The sequence below is a fragment of the Protopterus annectens genome, chromosome 3.part0, assembly GCF_019279795.1.
Source record: "Protopterus annectens isolate FY-2018-M chromosome 3.part0, PAN1.0, whole genome shotgun sequence".
NCBI lineage: Eukaryota > Metazoa > Chordata > Ceratodontiformes > Protopteridae > Protopterus > Protopterus annectens.
Window position 1 is genome coordinate 347,050,959 of NC_056731.1, and position 18,946 is coordinate 347,069,904.

An 18,946-nucleotide genomic window follows, 5' to 3' on the forward strand; every position below is an offset into this window, starting at 1 on the left:
CTTTTACTTGCTGGATAACACACATTCAGGACATGTAACACATCAAAGTACTTTCTGATATTAGTGGCACTATTGTGGTCAACAGGCATGTAGTCCACTGCAATCACACTGTGGGTACTATCTGTGAGGCAATATGCAGAGGAACTACCAATATAGTGATTGTTGCCTAGCCAAGTGTGTTTGTGTATGATACATGGGTGGAGAGTGGTGTCTGAGTAATAGAAGGGTTGCCTATTTTTCCCACTAATTCATACTGACACATTTAGGGCTGTGGATTGGCTACACCAACCTCTCCGGTGTTTAACAGCTGTTGGCCTTGTAATGTGGACATTGTGACATATACTATGTCTTCAACATAAAAATTTAGCAAAACCCACCTCCCCAATGGATCCTGTTATTACAAAATCACAACAACCCCCACTCAAGATACTGATGACACACCACACACACACTTGCCAGTATTGAGTTTCAAACCCCTACCTAGCTATGTATTGCTACTACAGTGTACCACATTTATCACACATGCCACAGGGCTTATAGGATGGATGTTGTCCCAAGGTACTTCTAATGTGAGGAACATCACCAGCCCTTGTAAATATTGGCATTGGGTGATGTAGTGGGTGAGAGATTCAGAAAAATATTTTACCCTACACTCACATTTACATTTGCCTGGGGTGATGTTCAAACCACTATTTAACTATCTTTTTGGACCATTATGTTACACATGCACCATTGACCTTACATGGTTTAGGGTTGTTCTAAGGTGGAAGATATCTGCAGGACTGCTAAAGTCAGGCACTGAGATGTGTACTGGGTGTGAATGGGGCCAAAATCTTTGAGGTACTGACATACACATATATACACATGCAAACACTTGCCAGGGATGAGATTCAACACCCATAACTATGTAGTTATTGCTACTACATTGCTCCACATTTATCACAGGTGCCATGGAGCTTACATGTTGGAGAGTTGTCCATAGGTATCTCTGAAGGTGAGTGACATCAGCAGCAGTGCTAAAGGAGGGATAAGAAAAGTTTTGTATGTGTGAATGACCACAAAATCAGGTCCCTACAAAGATACACACACTCTCTCACACAAACACTCACATTTATACAGTTGGCAGGATCAGCATTGGAACACCTACCTAACTAGTTTGCTACACTATAGTATTACACAGTTATCGCAAGTGCCACTGAGTTTATATGCTGGAGAGCTGTCCAAAGGTATCTTTGAAGGGGAAAAGAAAGAAAATACAACACAAACTAATGAACAAACAAAAATGTAACAAAGCACACATGGCCACTTGATTATTAACGCTTTCGTCAGATTTATTAATCCAACTTCATCAGATAAATAAATTAACATCTCAGAATCCATTTAAATACCCTTCCTCTAAAACACATAATAAAATCTATTAACACTTAAAGGAGATAAACACCACATTAAAGAAATATTAATTCACAAAATCTATAAAACCAACATTTATAATCCCATTTACTGACATAATGCTAAGTATATAACATAGATTATTGCACATTTACATTTCATAAATGCTGACATTTCATCTTGCGAGGCTTCTCAACTTCAAAATACAGACTATAGACCAAACATCATTTAAGCCAGGTCTTGCATATTATTTGTGCGCAAATTAAATTTGAAATTACTATTTCCATTGGACAATATAGCAAGGAGTGATTATGTAGCCAGTAGTACTTTCAATCCCCCACTGCACCCTATCATGGATTGTTTTGAAAAAGTATGTGAGATTGATTTTAGAGAAGTGACTGTCCGGAGTAGTAACAATGAAAGTAATAACATGCTGAATGAGGAATGGGAAATGTTGAATGGCTTATGAAATGCTGGTGTGAGAGTGTTAAAAGCTGACAAGGATGGCGGCCTGGTATTTTTTGATGGAATTGATTATATCAAAAGGATGACTACAATGCTAAACACTGATACTTATACTCCAGTTTCATTGAACGAGTTGAATGGGGCCTATTGGCGTATTAATTAATTTTTGAAAGATTTATTTATTGAGGGTCGTATAGATTTGAATTTATTCAATTACCTTTCTATGCCCTCCCCTAAAGTACCTGTAATATTTGGGATTCCCAAGATCCATAAAGGTCTGGGGGATCCACCATTAAGATCAATAGTAAATGGCCGTGGCTCGATTACTTATTCCACGGCAAAATATGTTTATGGTCTTTTACAGAAATATGTTGTTAGGGAACCATACATATGTAAAGGCTCTTGGTCATTTTTGGCAAGTTTAAACACATTAAAATTTGAGGAGGAGTATCATTTTCCTAATATCGATGTAAAGGATTTATATACGGTCATTCCTCGGGAGGAGGGTATTGAATGGGTTTGCTTGTTATTGAAGAATAGGGGCACCCCTAACCACAAAATATCATTAATTCAGGAATTGTTAGAAGTTATATTAGCTAATAATTATTTTATGTTTGACAATATGTATTATGTTCAGAACCAAGGTGCAGCCATGGGCTCCCCTGTTGGAGCCACTTTGACAAATCTTGTCATGGCTTATTGGGAGGGCCAATATATCCACCATCAGTTGAATGAATATTGTCAGTACATTCATTATTATACAAGATTTCTTGATGATATTTTTGTGGTGTTTAATGGGGACCTCAAGTTATTTCATGTTTTTTTTTAATTATTGTAATAACACTACAGATTTCCTTTCTTTTACCTATTCTTTCAATGAGGAGTGCATTGCTTTCCTTGATGTTGATCTTCAAAAGGATCGGATGGGTAGTTGTTATTCAGCCAGTATTCACAGGAAGGAGACAGACTCCAATTCTTTTCTTCATTTTACTAGTGCACACCCTTACCATGAGAAAAAATTGGTAGCTAAGGGCCAATTGGTGAGGACTGCACGCATGTGTACAACTAATATTGATTTTGATTTGGAGTGCAATTTTTTAATGAATTTATTCTTGAGAAGGGGTTACCCACTACCTTTCCTTCAGGTATTAGTGGATGAGGTAAAAATTAAGATAGGACATGGTCATTTTAGGGCTATTGTATGTAATACTGAATTTAATGTTCAAAGTACACAAAATAGTATAAGGGTGGATAGAGCTAGCTATACTACCTCTTTTATCACCCCTTTTAATAGTGATGGTAAATTAATTAGATCAATACTTAATAAGAATTGGAATTTGGTTCAAGCAGATGAATGATTGGTTAAACTTGGTAATTGTCCAAAGGTTATCTTTAGGAAAGCTAACAACTTGAAAGGTTTATTGGAATATAGATTTTTATCTGTTTCCAGAACAGTAGGGATGTATAAATACGAATCTTGCAGTTATTGTAAATTTATGCAAGTTGGTAATGCTTTCAACATCCTGGGTAAGAAATGTAGTAGTAAGGTGAGATAGAATTGTAACTCTAGCCGGGTGGTCTATTTGGCCCAGAGTCAGTCTTGCCCCTGTTTTTATGTTGGCAATATTGACAGGAAATTAAGAGAATGTGTGTATGAGCATTTATATTGTATAAGAAAGGGTAAAAATGGAAAATGCTCTGGCCAAGCATATCAGTGAACATAATAACCATTCATTTTTGTTTCGAGTTATCAATCAAATTCCTTTGGATGTTACGGGGTGTCCCTTTTCCTTATTTTTGGAAGACAAGGAGTTGAGATGACAGGTTCAGACTAGGGCTTATGCAAAACCTGGCTTAAATGATTTTTGTTCTATAGCCTGTATTTTGAAGTTGAGAAGCCTTGCAAGATGAAATGTCAGCATTTATGAAATGTGAATGTGCAATAATCTATATTACATACCTAAGTATTATGTCAGTAAATGGGATTATAAATGTTGGTTTTATAGATTTTGTGAATTAATATTTCTTTAATATGGTATTCATCTCCTTTAAGTGTTAATAGACTGTATCATGTGTTTTAGAGGAAGGGTATTTAACTGGATTCTAGGATGTTAATTTGTTTATCTGATGAAGTTGGATTAATAAGTCTGACAAAAGCACTAATAATCAAATGGCCATCTGTGCTTTGTTACATTTTTGTTCATACATCTTTGAAGATGAGTCACATCAGCAGCAGAGCTAAAAGAGGGGTAAGGGAAGTGTTAGTGTGAATGACCACAAAATCAGTTCTATACAAGGATACACACGCTCTCACACACAACCACTCACATTTACACAATTGACAGGAGCAGGACTGGAGCACCTACCTAATTAGTTTGTTACACTATACCGTTATGCAGTTATCGCAAGTGCCACAGAGCTTATATGTTGGAGAGCTGTGCAAAGGTATCTTTGAAGGTGAGTGACCTCAGCAGCAGTGGTAAAAGGAGGATAAGGGAAGTGTTGCAAGTGTGAAATACCACAAAATCAGATCTCTACAAGGATACACACACTCTCTCACACAAACACTCAAATTTACACAGTTGCCAGGATCAGGATTGAAGCTCCTACCTAACTAGTTTGCTACATTACAGTATTATGCAGTTATTACAAGCACCACAGAACTTATATGCTGGGGAGATGCCCAAAGGTATCTTTGAAGGTGAGTGACATCAGCTGCAGTGCTGAAGGAGGGGTACAGGAGATTTAGTGAGTGTGAATGGTCTCATCCACATTCATCTACAAACACACACACTCACACACAACTTTACATTTGACAGGACTGAGATTACAACTGCTACACGGATGCCTGTTTGTACTGTAGTGTTACACAGTTATCAGAAGCACCACTGACACTATAGGGCTGAGGGCTAACCAAAGGTATTTCTATAATGAATGACATCAGCACATCATGTGATATAGGCAAGGGGGATGTGTAGTGTGTGGAACAGGCCTCATAATAGGATTCTCACTGTTGCTGTCTGTCTTTCTCTTCCCCATGTCTGTGTGTATGTATGTTTGACATATTATATTACGTTTGCCTTAAATATATGTGTGTATTCCTATCCAGTGTGTGTGTGTGTGTGTGTGTGTGTGTGTGTGTGTGTGTGTGTGTAGTATCAATGGTGTACAATTTGATGTATGTGCACAGAAAGCTGTGAATAACCAATAACTGCGGTCCACTGTGTTGTGAGACATGGGCTTCATTTGGAGCATGCCCAGTATGACCTTCTATATTGAGTGTGTGCATCCATTCCAGGGAAGATTGGACTCCAGTTCAGGGTTCTGTGTGCTACAGCTACACCTAGCAAACTGTTTCTGCAGGATATCTTTAGATAGGTTGCCAATATGGAGACACAATGAGGTTAACATACAGGGGATACTGTAACTATTGCTGTCTGTGCTGCTTGTGTGACATGTTTGGTTGTAGCATAGATATTATGACATATGTACTGTTTCACACTGTGATGTGTCATGTCATCAACTACTGACAGTTATCATTATTTGCTCACAGTTATTTACCAGGAAATATGAGATGAATGAAGCTGAGACCAATATTCTGAGGCATATAGACTACACATTCTGGCACACACCTGCCATTGTGGAGGGGTAGCTACAGGCAATAGACTGCTGGTTCTGTGCAAATAATGCAGCACCTTGTTAGTATGCTGACTGGGGTTCCCCTCCTTGTGCTTTTCTCAACATCAAAGTATGGCCATATCCTACTGGGGCCATACCTCTCAGCTGTACAGGTACACCCAGGTTATCCAGAGGCGGAACTCATATATCTGGTCAGCTTACCTTCACATTGTGGTTTGCAAGTAGTTTTGTGGCTATTAATTCATAGGTTTGCAGTCAGGAGTAGTATGGGTGGACATTAGAGTTTCAGACTTCACACACTCCGTGACATCCATCCTTCTACACCCCTCCTCTGTTATTCTCTCCTCCACCTAACATTGTGTAAGCAATATCTCATAGGTATCCCTATAGTTAGGCATTTATCCCAGTAGTATTTATGACCTGATCCACAGTCCTTGCAGTAGGAGATGGGGAGTCATGCTACTGGCATTTGTCAACATGGCCTTCCATTTGTTTTCTGTTTACTGTTAGGTTGTTAGTTGGGACCCACCTGACATTCCATACATTGACACTATGGCTGAGGCATGGGCCCTTGCAAGACAACTGTAGGCCATCTGAGAAAGCTGCAGGCCATCTGTTACTGCATTTCTACATGGGAGTGTGTGTGGGGGGTGCACACCTGAGGACTTTAACATTTGAAATGACTGTACTGGTATTTCAGTTACTATGCTGGCTTCCATTTAATATTGTATTGTGACCTACAATGCAGACAGGAGGCATACCAGTAGAGTGCACATGTTAGATCTTAATAGTATATATTTCAGTTTCAGACTTCTTACCCTTCAAAACTAGAATGCAACTGCAAACCTGTTTTAGTATGTCTGTGTAGGTCTGGTGGGGGGCTGTTCACCATTGCCATCATTTGGGAGTCTTAGGCCAGCCTTTCTTCATGGTCATCTACACCTGTCCTGCTGGGTGAGGCTGGTGGTGGTGGATATGTGACACTCATTGACATCCATGAGTGTGACCTATTGATACCCACAGTTCTTTGGGCCATCACATGTACTGCAGAGCGGGATGTCACCTTGTGTAGTGCTGCCTAGTATGTTGACACCATTATTTGTTATGAATTTCATGCTGTCCCATATAGGTGTCTGCTGCTATCCCATTCAGCCATCCAATTCACTTGCATGCTTGCATCCATATCATACATACAAGTATGAGAACATACTACTTCATTCAGTAATTGATAGGAAGAGTGACTTACCTTGCTGCTGGGCCAGTATTGAGGACAGTGCTGGAGGGCTGACTATGTTGGATTGACATAGTACACTCCCTGTACATGGTAAAGCTCAGGTAGTGTCATGTTTGGCATCCCTTTTACTGTCTGTGTGAGTCAGAGAGAGGTTTCAGTCTCTGGGTCCTTACAGTGTCAGTGTGTGTGCTATGCATTGCCTCTTTGCCAAGACGTAGGCATACTGCGCACACATCCTTCTGCCTACAGGGCCAGGCTTAGGATGTTCCTCCTCCAAGTCCTTCTGTGCCTGTGCTGGCCTTGGAAATGGTAAGGGGCTGTGTGGCCCTGCCTTGTGCTATTCCTGTCCCATGCTTTTTCCACAGGATCATATTGTGTAGAATGGCACATACTATGAACATGTGTGTACATGTAGCTGGAGAGTACTGCAAGGCTCCACTGGATATGTCAAGGCAGCGGAACCGTGACTTCAGCATCCCAAACACATGCTCTACAATGATCCTGGTTTGTGTGTGTGCCTCTTTATGGTGTTCTTTTTCAGGTGTGTGTGCATTCAGCCACTGCTCCAGTGCATAGCCAGCATCCCCCACTAGATGGCCATATGGGATATCCCCCCTGGAAAATGCCTGATATTGCTGTGAGCAGTGCCAGATGTGGGAGTTGTGATAGCTTCCAGGGCTGCCAGCACACATATTCATGATAATGACCTGGGCATTGCACACGACCTGGCAGCTGATGGAGGGGAAAGCCCTTGCGGTTTATGTAGACCCTTCCCTGCTCACTGGGTGGTGCTTTGATGTGGTTGTGCATGCAGTCTATAGCACCAACTACTTCAGAGTATTCTGCTATACAGTGGAAGAGATGCATACGTGTGATGAGCACCTCACGGGCAGTGGTAAAATATATGTGCTCATTGGCATGTGGTGTTATGACATCCAGGAACTGGTGGAGTACCCCGGATGCTGATGCCTGTGAGACCCCCATGATATCCCCAGTTGGTCTTTGGAAGGTACATGTGGCTAGTATTCGTAAGCCTACACATACCTTGGTTTCCACTGGGATGAGTTCCGCTCTGTTAGTTCTGTGTGTGAGGTGTGGCCAGCACAGCTCAATGATTTGCTGGAGAATGTCCATGTCCACCCTATAGCACTCCACTATCTCCAGCTCATGTGCCCCTGGTAGGTTACCCTGGGTCTGTACACACTCCTCCTCCTCCTCACTGTGCTGTGGTTGTCAGCATTTTCCTTCTCACCACCCTCAGTCTCTAGCACATATTCATGGAGTAAAGCAGCAGCAGCCTCTAACATATTTATTTATTTTTGTCAGTTAAAAATCCCCCGTCCGTGTACAACTGTGATGTAGAGTTTGTGGGAAAAATCAGTGTGTATGGTGTTTACATAGTTTATATCAGTGTGTTGGGCTGATGCATGTGTAATTGGCTGATTCTGATACATTCCACCTGCCAGCTATGCTAGTTCTCCTTGATTGTCTTCCTACTGCTGTTTCCCCTTCCCACTTCCTCCCTATTTAATTCCCGAAGTGCGCTGCACATACCTGGTGCTCAAATGTAAGCAGTTCTGCTATTTCTTTTGTTTTTTTTTTTTTTTTTTTGGCCTGCTGCATGCTGCGCACACCCGTTTAGCTAATGTAAGCACTTTTAAGCAGAAATGGCCCTCCATGAACGCGAACACGCTGGCCGCGAACACGCTCTGCATTTCATGGAATAAGACAATACAGCCTCAGACACACCCCTTTCCTTTGCTGTGCTTAGCTAAGGGCAAACACAGGCTACAGAGCTCCAATGAGCTTACAGCAAACATGGCACACCCCCTTATGAAGTCATTCAGCTCTTATACTTGCACTGCTGTATTGCTGCACCTACACAGTTAGGTACAAGCTGACACTTTGAGTAAGTCTGTGATTCAGTATAACTCCCCTCATTTGCATACCCCAGTGTGCACATCCTTAGTTACTGCACTAAAATGGACCCTTTCCCCTTGACAACCAGTGCTCCCTGGTATTGTTTACATTCTGCATGCCATTGACTATACTGGGAAAATGCAGAATTATCTTAAAACTGACTTTTCTCATTTTTTTTTTTATTTTCAGCACAATTCCATGTGCGTGCCACTGTCCTAATATTAAACGGCCATGATCAGCCAAAAAAAATTTAATTTAAAAAAAAAACAAACATTTATTAATACCAATGGCCTTATATGTGGCCATTGGCATGTGCGGTTGACTGTAATACATGCTTTCCATGAGCTGTCCTGCCTCTGTTTGCTCAGATGCAAAAATGTATTCAGTTATTAACTGAATACTTTTCTGCTCTGATACTGTTTCTGCATGGAGTCCGGCCAGCTTTGTGGATTGCAAAATCTCCTCACTTGCATGTTTTTTACCAGCAAATGAGGTGATTTGCATCCTGCATGCATTTCCATGCAGGAACAGTGTAGCGCCAATCGTGCATGTGAAAATTGCACTTTTCTGGATCACTTGACGGCCATTTTCCATGCAGGGACTCCTACACTGTTTCGGCATGGAACACAACTGTTCTTGAATCCCAGGGGAGTCTTTCCCACAGCAGCAGTGCTTCCAAGCAATATCACAAGAGCTGCTAACAGCAAAGAGGACTGTTCCCCTCTCTCCCAGGCTCATAATAAAACAAACTGCAGTTGCCCTCAAAAGCCTACTGAAGCAGAGTGTCTCCAATAGTGACAGTACTTCCAAGCAATTTAGGTTGCGGTTCTGTAAAGGAATTTGCCATTTTCATAAAATACTGACTGCTATTGAAGTGATTTAAATTGTTTCAATAGGCAACAGTGTTACATTGCAGCGTGCACATGCATCGGTACTGCAGTCACCATTGTTAGCGCCTCTCTACACGCCCTTCATTCTGTACCCTTTTCTCTAAGTCACTACTTCCCTCTAAATCTCCAGTTTTCCCCTCTCCTTACTACCCCTGTGTATCACACACCAGTACAGCGGACTTTCAGATAAACCAATACCTTGTTGAAATGTCTCACGTGTTTTGACATAAGTGCTGTAGATAAAACTGATTTTGTTTTAAATACACATCGGGGTTTACCTACATAGTGGAACTTACCAGTAACTGATAGTTTTTTGTGGCCTCCTCTCCATTGTTTACCAGTCTCAGATCTGGTTCTATCTCTATTTCACCTTCACCCTAGTGCCTCCTCCCTTCTGTACAAAAGTCCCTCCCTCCTCCCCACTCCTACTTATCACCTTGGGTCCATATGAGGTGATTTAAGGCATTCTATCAGTAGTGCGCCATTTTTAAAATTCCAATGTTAGGATTAAGGTGTGCTCAGCACCCCAGCGCATATGTGCACAGACAGGAAGTGTTGCTTCTTCATTAATCCATGTCCTTTAAATTCTGCATGTAATTGTTAATAATAACACTTGAAAAATAGATAATTTATACTGGTGACTGTAAGACCTCTCTAACTTGTTGTAGAACGCCAAGCGCAATACTCCTTTACATTTCTAGTTCTGTAACAGTGCTTTTTTATATTAGTTTGTCTGATATCTACAGAGTTATTGTGGAATTGCCTTTACTGTATATTAGAGAGCATACAGTATTTGCTTTTAGCTGTTACCATATCGGCATTGATTCATTTGTAGCTTTGCTTTGCAGTAAGAAGCTGTATGAGACATTGGAGCTAATGTAGTATCTCCTTTTTGTTTAACTAAATAACAGTGTGCTGCTGAAGCTTTTCTGAGGCGTCCTCCTATCCTAGAACTGCTGTTGTAAAGTGAATGTATTACCTGATACATTGCTGTTGAACAAGCAGTATTTATTTTTGGTCTGACCATATCTGTCCTTTCCTCCCACCCTAATCTGTATCTCTAGTTGTAAAACTCGTTTTTTTCCCTCCCTCACTCTACCCGAGTCTTGCTGTCTCCTGTTCTCTTTCTTTCTACCTCTGTCAAGTGCCATCTCTATTCTCTCCTCTTCCTTTTTCTTTCAGATTTCAATAGCTGCTAACAAAAAAACAGGATTGTTCCCTCCCTCCTGGGCTCAAAATTAAACAAACTGAAGTCACTCTCAAAAGCGTGTTGAAACGGAATATCTCCAATAGCGGCAGTGCTTCCAAGCAATGTAGGTTGTACTCATGTAAAGGAAGTTGCCATTTTCATAAAATACTGACTGCTATTGAAGTAGTTTAAATTGTTTCAATAGGCAATAGTGTTACATTGCAGTGTGCATATGCATCAGGGCTGCAGTTGCCTTTGTTAGTGTCTCTCTACACTCCCTTCATTCTATACCATTTTCTTGAAGTCACTGCTTCCCTCTAAACCTTCAGTTTTCCCCTTTCCTTACTAGCCCAGTGTATCACATGCCAGTATAGTGGACTTTCAGATAAATAAATACCTTTTTGAAAAGTCCCATGTGTTTTGGCATAACTGTTATAGATAAGACAAACTTTGTTTTAAATATGCATCAGGGTTTACTTACATAGTGGAACTTACCTGTAGCTGATTTTTTGTGGGCCTCCTCTCCATTGTTTACCAGTCTTGGGTCTGGTTTCTACCCTGCTCTGTCCCCCATCACTTCACTTGGGCTCACTCTGCTCCCCTACCCTATGCCCATTTTCCTCCCACCCCCACTACCTCTACATTTATAGCCATACAACCACACCCACTCTACATCCATCCAATCTCAACACACTCTCCCTCCCCCCACCCCTATCTCTCCCCAGCAATCATTTCTACGCAGCCCATCTAGTTTTAATATGATTCTCTCCACCTCAGGATCTTTAAAGCTACACTTTTCTCTCTACCAAACAAAAATGATACCTTCTCTTATAATTACCTAACCCTACTATAATCATCAGACTACCATGCATAACTCCCCACTTACACCACTATTAACCCTTCTTCTAAGCCTTCTCTGTCTTCTTCTCCACCTCACGTAGCTCCCAAATTTTACCTACTTCCCTCCCTACCATATCACCTCCTCCCTCCCCAAACAAGAACCCCACTACTCTGCCTACATCTCCCTCTACCTATACCACTTCTACAACCCTCTCCTCTTGCACAAAAAATGTTTTGTGAATTCCAAAACCACTTCCACCTCCAACTGCAACTTCTCCTATTTCTCCTCTACCCCCACCCAAATCTCAAACATCCTCTGCTACTTCTGTCCTTCATACTTGATCAAATCTTTATCCTTCTCTTGGGTGATATTCATCCCAACCCAGGACCTCCAGCCCAACCTAATACCAACCACCCATCTCCTCTATCCTCCCCCTGTGTCTCCTTTTTGCCACCTTTAATGCCCAAAGCCTCTGAAACAAGATTCCAAACTTCCATGCTTGGCTGTCCCACTACCACCCTAATATCCTAACCATTTCCAAAACTTGGCTCAAGCTCCACCTGAAAAACTCCAAAATCACTCCTCCCAACTACAGAATCATTAGGAAATTACAGAACTCATAAAAAATTAGATGGAGTTGCCTTACTTTTCTTCTTTTCCCTGACAGTCACTACCTACACTTACCTCATACTTCAATTTTCAACAATTGAACTAACCCTGGCCCTCCTAAAGATTAATAACCATAAAAACATACTGATAGCTGCCCTATACATCCCACCAGGTAACAATATCCTTACACTTGAAGATATTCTTTTTTGGCTTTCATCTAATATTTCCAATGAAACAATCATTCTAGGAGACGTTAACATCAACTGGGAATCCATCCACTCAGCCTCTTCCCCCTCACTATAAATTAATATGTTTTTTCTCAATTAGTTAACTCTCCCACCCACCCCAATAAAGATATTTCTTCAGGTTATATCCATGACTGGATACTGGATTCCCATCCCAACAACATCACTGATAGTGGCATCTACCTGACTCACTTAGTGATCACTTACCAGCATTCGCCCTCCACTCTCCCTTCCCCCTACATCTACAGCATAACTATATCTCCACCCATACCCTTATTAACTTTAACCCTTACACCTTCTCCAACACCCTAAGACAAAAAAAGGGAGCCCTCTGAAAACACTTCTTCTGGATGACACTGTTGCATACTTTAATTCCTCCTTCAGTAATATACTCAATAGCTTTGCTCCCTTTAGAACTAAAAGAGTCGAATACAAAACACCTCCATGGCTATCTAAAGATGCCATAAAGCTCATGCATACCTGTGATAAACTATGGAAATGTCACCAAAAATCTAAAACACCAAACTTCCTTACAGAATTTAAACAACTTCGAAATTTAGTTAAAACACAAATTGCCTCCGACCAAAAATCTTATTACTCCAAGCTCCAAAACAATCATAAAACTAACCCCAAAACATTTTGGAGCAGTATCTCCACCCTCCTAATCCCTGGTAGAAATGACAATCCTTGCCCTGACCCTAATGCACTTGGCCATATCATAGCCTCCAACTTTAACTCTTTCTTCATTAACTCAATAACCAAACTAACCACATCCTTCCCTAAAAACTCATCTCCCCCTTCTATTTCTCACCCAACACTCCTTGCCCTCTTCCACTATTACTACTTCCCCCCCTCCCTTCTGTCTCAAACCTATCCCTGTAAACACTATAAAAAACTTCTTTATAAACTAAAACCCTGCTCTAATGCCCTCGATAACTTACCTTCCCACTTTCTCAAACTAGCTGCTGAGGGCATTGCTCTCCCTATCTGCATACTAATTAATCGCCCCATCCAAGAATCCTATGTGCCCCCTCTGTGGAAAAAGGTCTTCATCATTCCCTTACATAAAGGAGGTAACAACACTGACATCTCCTGCTTCCGCCCCATAGCAATACTCTCCCCTGTCTCAAAATTACTTGAAAAATGCATTCACCTTCAACTCTTACCTAACCTTCTTGACAATCATCTCCTTACACAACATAGTTTTAGACCAAGCCACAGTGCCAACACTGCCCACCTTTCATACCTTGACAATATCAACCAGGCTCGTGACTCTGGTAATATAGTAACTTCCCTTTTCTTAGACTTATCCAAGACCTTTGATACCATTTCCCACTCATTACTACTAGATAAACTCTCTCACCTTAATCTCTCCACTGCAACCATCAACTGGTTCTCCATTTACCGCTCAAACAGACAACAGGCCATTAAATGGAATAACTCTACCTCCTCCTACATAGACACCATTACAGGCATCCCTCAAGGTTCAATACTGGGTCCTTTACTTTTCAACATCTTTAGAAACAACTTCCATCTTTGCAGCCCTAATACTAAACTCATCCAATATGCTGATGACTCAATAATCATCTGCTCTGCTGAATCTCTCCACTCTCTCCTGCAAACTACTCAGGCAGCCTTTTCTAGCACCGAGCTTGGATGCTTAACAATCATCTAGCTTTTAATTCATCCAAATCCAAAATTATGATATGCACCCTAACCAAAAACACTAGAATAGATAAAAACTCCTTCATAATAACAAGCCATAATATGACACCAGTTGCAGTAGTCTCCCATACCAAGCTACTCTGAGTTATTATTGAAGAACAACTCAAGGTTAATATACACCTTCAAACTAGCATTAAAAACCTCACCAGAAGCTTGGTATGCTTTACCGCAACAATGGCTTTCTGACCAGTCCTCTAAACTTACTGTCTCTGTCACCTATCTTCTCCCCTCTCTCATGTACAACACTCCCATCCTTACCAGTCTTCAAGCCTATCTCAAAATTAAACTGTCATCCTGCTACAATAAAATTGCAAAGTTTGCTACAGTTGCCAAATCCCCCTTATCACTGCAACTCTCCACACTCCTTAAATTGGCTAGAGCTTCCCCACTATCTCTTCTACATTCAAATATCCACTGCCCACAAACTCATTTTCAAGCTCTCCCATTGCCCTTCTCTAAATGCTACCTTTACCATGCATCTTCCTAACTGATCCCTCAGGTCTAATAATCAAAACCTTCTCAACGTGTACAAACCATTATGCACTCCTGGCCAACTCCTTTTATCTTACTCCCTAGCATGGAAATGGAACTCTCTTACTCCCCACATTCAAACCACTCAAAACCCCAATACCTTCAAAAGCTTGTTTCACTCTTAACCTCTCTTCCAAATGGGAATGCTCCTTCTCCCACCCCTCCTAATCTCTATACCACACCTTCACCTTCATCTTGCATACCTCCTCCTAACACTAACACATCCTACCCTTTCCTAACTCTCCCTACTCTTTCATCTCCTACAATTTATTTTTTTCTTCTCACTATCAAGTACAAATTTAATAACTTACCTATAACTCTGACATCCTATTTAAACCATTATTTTTATCGCACATAAAATTGTTTGTATTAGCGCCAATGATTTTACAGTCAAAATGCTCTGTTTTAATCTTGTAAGCAATTGTACACTATCCAGAAAATCACTAAAGTGAACCAAACTATGGACCAGTGTAAAAGCTTTATTCAAATCTAAAACATGAGCGCTTTCACAGTTAAAAACTGCTGCATCAGAAGTTTTAAAACTTTGACTCATACATATCAATTAAATATACAACCACATCCAATCACAAAGGTCCACACTTATCAGCCATTCTCCTTTCATATAGATTTAAAGCAACATAAACATAAATCAATGCTATGGTAATTTTAGTTTACTCAAGGGCCTATCTTGCAAAAGAGGTTTTAAAGGAACCTTTTCATTAAGGCCATAGCCAGCATCAGCCCCCAGTCTAATTATCCATTTAGCTTCTGAAACCTCAGTTCTATTCTCTATATCCCCCCTCTTGGGCCAATAACAACTTTCTCGATAACTAAAAATTAAAACATATGTGTGTTCCCATGGTTATGTGTATGTTTTGTCAATGAATTAATGAGACACCTCCTCTTTATATCATATGTGTGTTCCCTTATTCTGTCCCTAAACTGTCTATTCATCTTGCCTACATAAAAAATTCTGCAACAACAGACTACTAGATAGACTACATTGGTAGTATTACAGATTGCTCTCACATTAAATTTAAAAATTTTGTTGGAACCAGGATGTAAGAATTCATCAGAGGAATCAATATGCCTACAGAAATTACACTTATTGCAAGGGGATGTAAACAATGGAAACCCTCTCTGGTGATCTAAAGTCTCATTCTTAGGATAACAGAGGATTTGTTTCAAATTTTTCTTGTTCTCAAATGAAATATTAGGTTTGTCCCTACAATTTTTCTAATGTACAAATCACTAGTTAATATGGGCCAATTCTTCTTCACAATATCTGTTATTGTGTTGATATTATTCCCAAAAAAACATAGGTATATGTACTGTCTGAAATGGGATTAATTGTATTGTTTATACATCTCTCTGCTTCTGAGAAATATGGCCTAGTTATGGTGGACCTGTGAACATTCATATCAGATAGTAGCCCTTCTATATTACACTTCTTATAACCCCTTTTCCTTAACCTGCTTCTTAAGTCATTTAAGGCATCATCAAACTTCTTATCATCAGGGTTTAATCTCGACATTCTAAAACCTTTTCCTTTCACTATGTTCTTAAAAATATGATAAGGATGCATACTGGTTCTGTATTACTGGTTGTTCCTATAACTCTCTTTCCTATAAATCATGGTACAAATAGAATTATCAGGTTTCTTACATATTTTAACATCAAGAAAATCAATTTCATTCCATGAAGTGTCCATATTAAACTTTAAAAAAGATGTACTACCATTCAAATAATTAAAAAATATAGATAAATCATGTTCAAACCCATCCCATAAAAGGAACAGGTCATCAAGAAAACGCCTGTAAAAACAGCATGTTTGAATCTGTGAGAAACTTAAAAAAGTATCATTTTCCAATTTGGCCATCACAAGATTTGCATAACTACTTGCATGACCATTGCCACACCTGCTTTCTGTAGATATAAACTCTGGTCAAATAGAAAAACTATATTTTCAAGTATTTATTCCATAAATAAACATAATAAATCTATAGAACTATGTGTTAAAGTTCCTTGTTCTAATAAATAAGCACTTAACATTTCTAAACCCTTCACATTAGGAATCATAGTGAAATGAGAATGTACATCAAGTGTAACAAACAATAAATTACAGCAATCTATATCTGTTTCATGTAAAAATCTATACAAATCATTCAAAAACTGTTTTGTATCTCTTAAAATATATACATTGCTATCTACTACTGGTGTTAACATTTTTCATTGTAAATAGATAAAGGTTCTATACACCATCCATGACCTGAAACTATAGGTCTGAATGGTGGACATAAAGGATCTTTGTGTACCTTTGAAAGTCCATGTATTACTGGGGCAATGAGATTTTCAACTAAAAAATACTTAAACATATCATACTCAAAGCAGCCACATAGCAGTCATATAGTATGTTATATATTCTAGACGAAATTGTATTAATATAAGTTTCAGGCATCCTTTTATACATTTTTTCATCATTTAGCAAGCTGTTTATAGAATTAATATAAAAGTCATAATCCATTATTACTGTCGGCCCACTTTGTCTGCAGCCTTAATAATAAATGTTGGATCATTCTTAAGGTACTGTAATGCTTCCCATTCAATGCTACTCAAATTCATATACTTTTTATTGTTCTTACAATTTAATGCAGTTTGTAGTTCAGTTTCACAAAGTTTACTAAAAGTCTCTAAGATAAGATTACTAATGGGAATAAATGTACTCATTTTTTTTTTAATTGCTTACTGAATTATTGTTGCCAAAAAGCAACTTTAGACCAACAATTCTCACAAACATTTTTAGATCTATGACAGCAAGGAACACTCACTGATGCTCAATTGTTTGGATGAAATGTTCCATATCAATGTATTGTCAGGTCCTGCCACATCTTTTTTATGGTGCATGGCTCTACTTGCTCCTGTGGTATCTTCCATTACACTCTCCCCTTGTTTGCAAGATATTCCCTGGAGACTGTGAACTTCAATTCAACTCTTTGTGAAGAGTTAAAGGAAAAGACGGTAAAGGTGTATCACCTTTGAATAGACACACAGAATCATTATCGTTTACATCCCCTTGCAATAAGTGTAATTTTTGTAGGTATATTGATTCCTCTGGTGAATTCTTACATCCTGGTTCCAACAAAAATTTTTAAATTTAATGTGAGAGCAACCTGCGATACCCCCAATGTAGTTTATCTAGCAGTCTGTTCTTGCAGAATGTTATATGTAGGCAAGACTAATAGACACTTTAGGGACAGAATAAGGGAACACACGTGATATAAAGAGGAGGCATCTCACTAAGGAATTGACAAAACATATACATAACCATGGGAACACACATATGTTTCAAGTTTTAGTTATTGAGAAAGTAATTATTGGCCCAAGAGGGAAGAATATTGAGAATAGAAGCAAGGTTTTAGAAACTAAATGGATAATTAGGCTAGGGGCTGATGCTGGCTATGGTCTTAATGATAAGGTTCCTTTAAAACCTGTTTTGAAAGATAGGCCCTTGAGTAAACTAAAATTACCATAGCATTGATTTATGTTTATGTTGCTTTAAATCTATATGAAAGGAGAATGGCTGATAAGTGTGGACCTTTGTGAGTGGATGTGGTTGTATATTTAATTGATATGTATGAGCCAATGTTTTTAAACATCTGATGAAACAGTTTTTAACTGCAAAAACGCTCATGTTTTAGATTTGAATAAAGTTTTTACACTGGTCCATTGTCTGGTTCACTTTTATGATTTTCTGGATATATCCATTGGTTTTAAGTGAATCATGTATCCTAAGTGCCATATTTTTTGTTGGCTGCTACAATTGTACACTATTGTTTGGTAATTGTTTTATATGTAGCCATGTATATGTTTTCACATGGAGCTTTTCTCCCCAGACCTCCATTGAAAAAGGGCTCACTCTGGCCCAATGGACTATTCTGGTTAATAAACTGCAAATAAATAAATAAATAAAGACTTTGTTAAAAGTCTTGAATCAGTGAAATCACAGAGTGATTTTTAGCATACAAATGTATAATTCTAAAAATAGAACACAAATCTCCAATAACACTTCATATGGAGGTTCATGTAGTCCAGGGGCAAGGAAGTAACAATACAAAAATCTAGAGCCAGAGGAGTTTTACAAGTTCAAGAAGACTACAGATGATGTGCAAGAGGGGCCATGTCAAGTAGGAATTGAGAGTGAGGCAAAGAAAAGAAAATAAAAAGCAAACATACAGGAACGGAGACACCAGACCTCAAAAGACTGCAGCT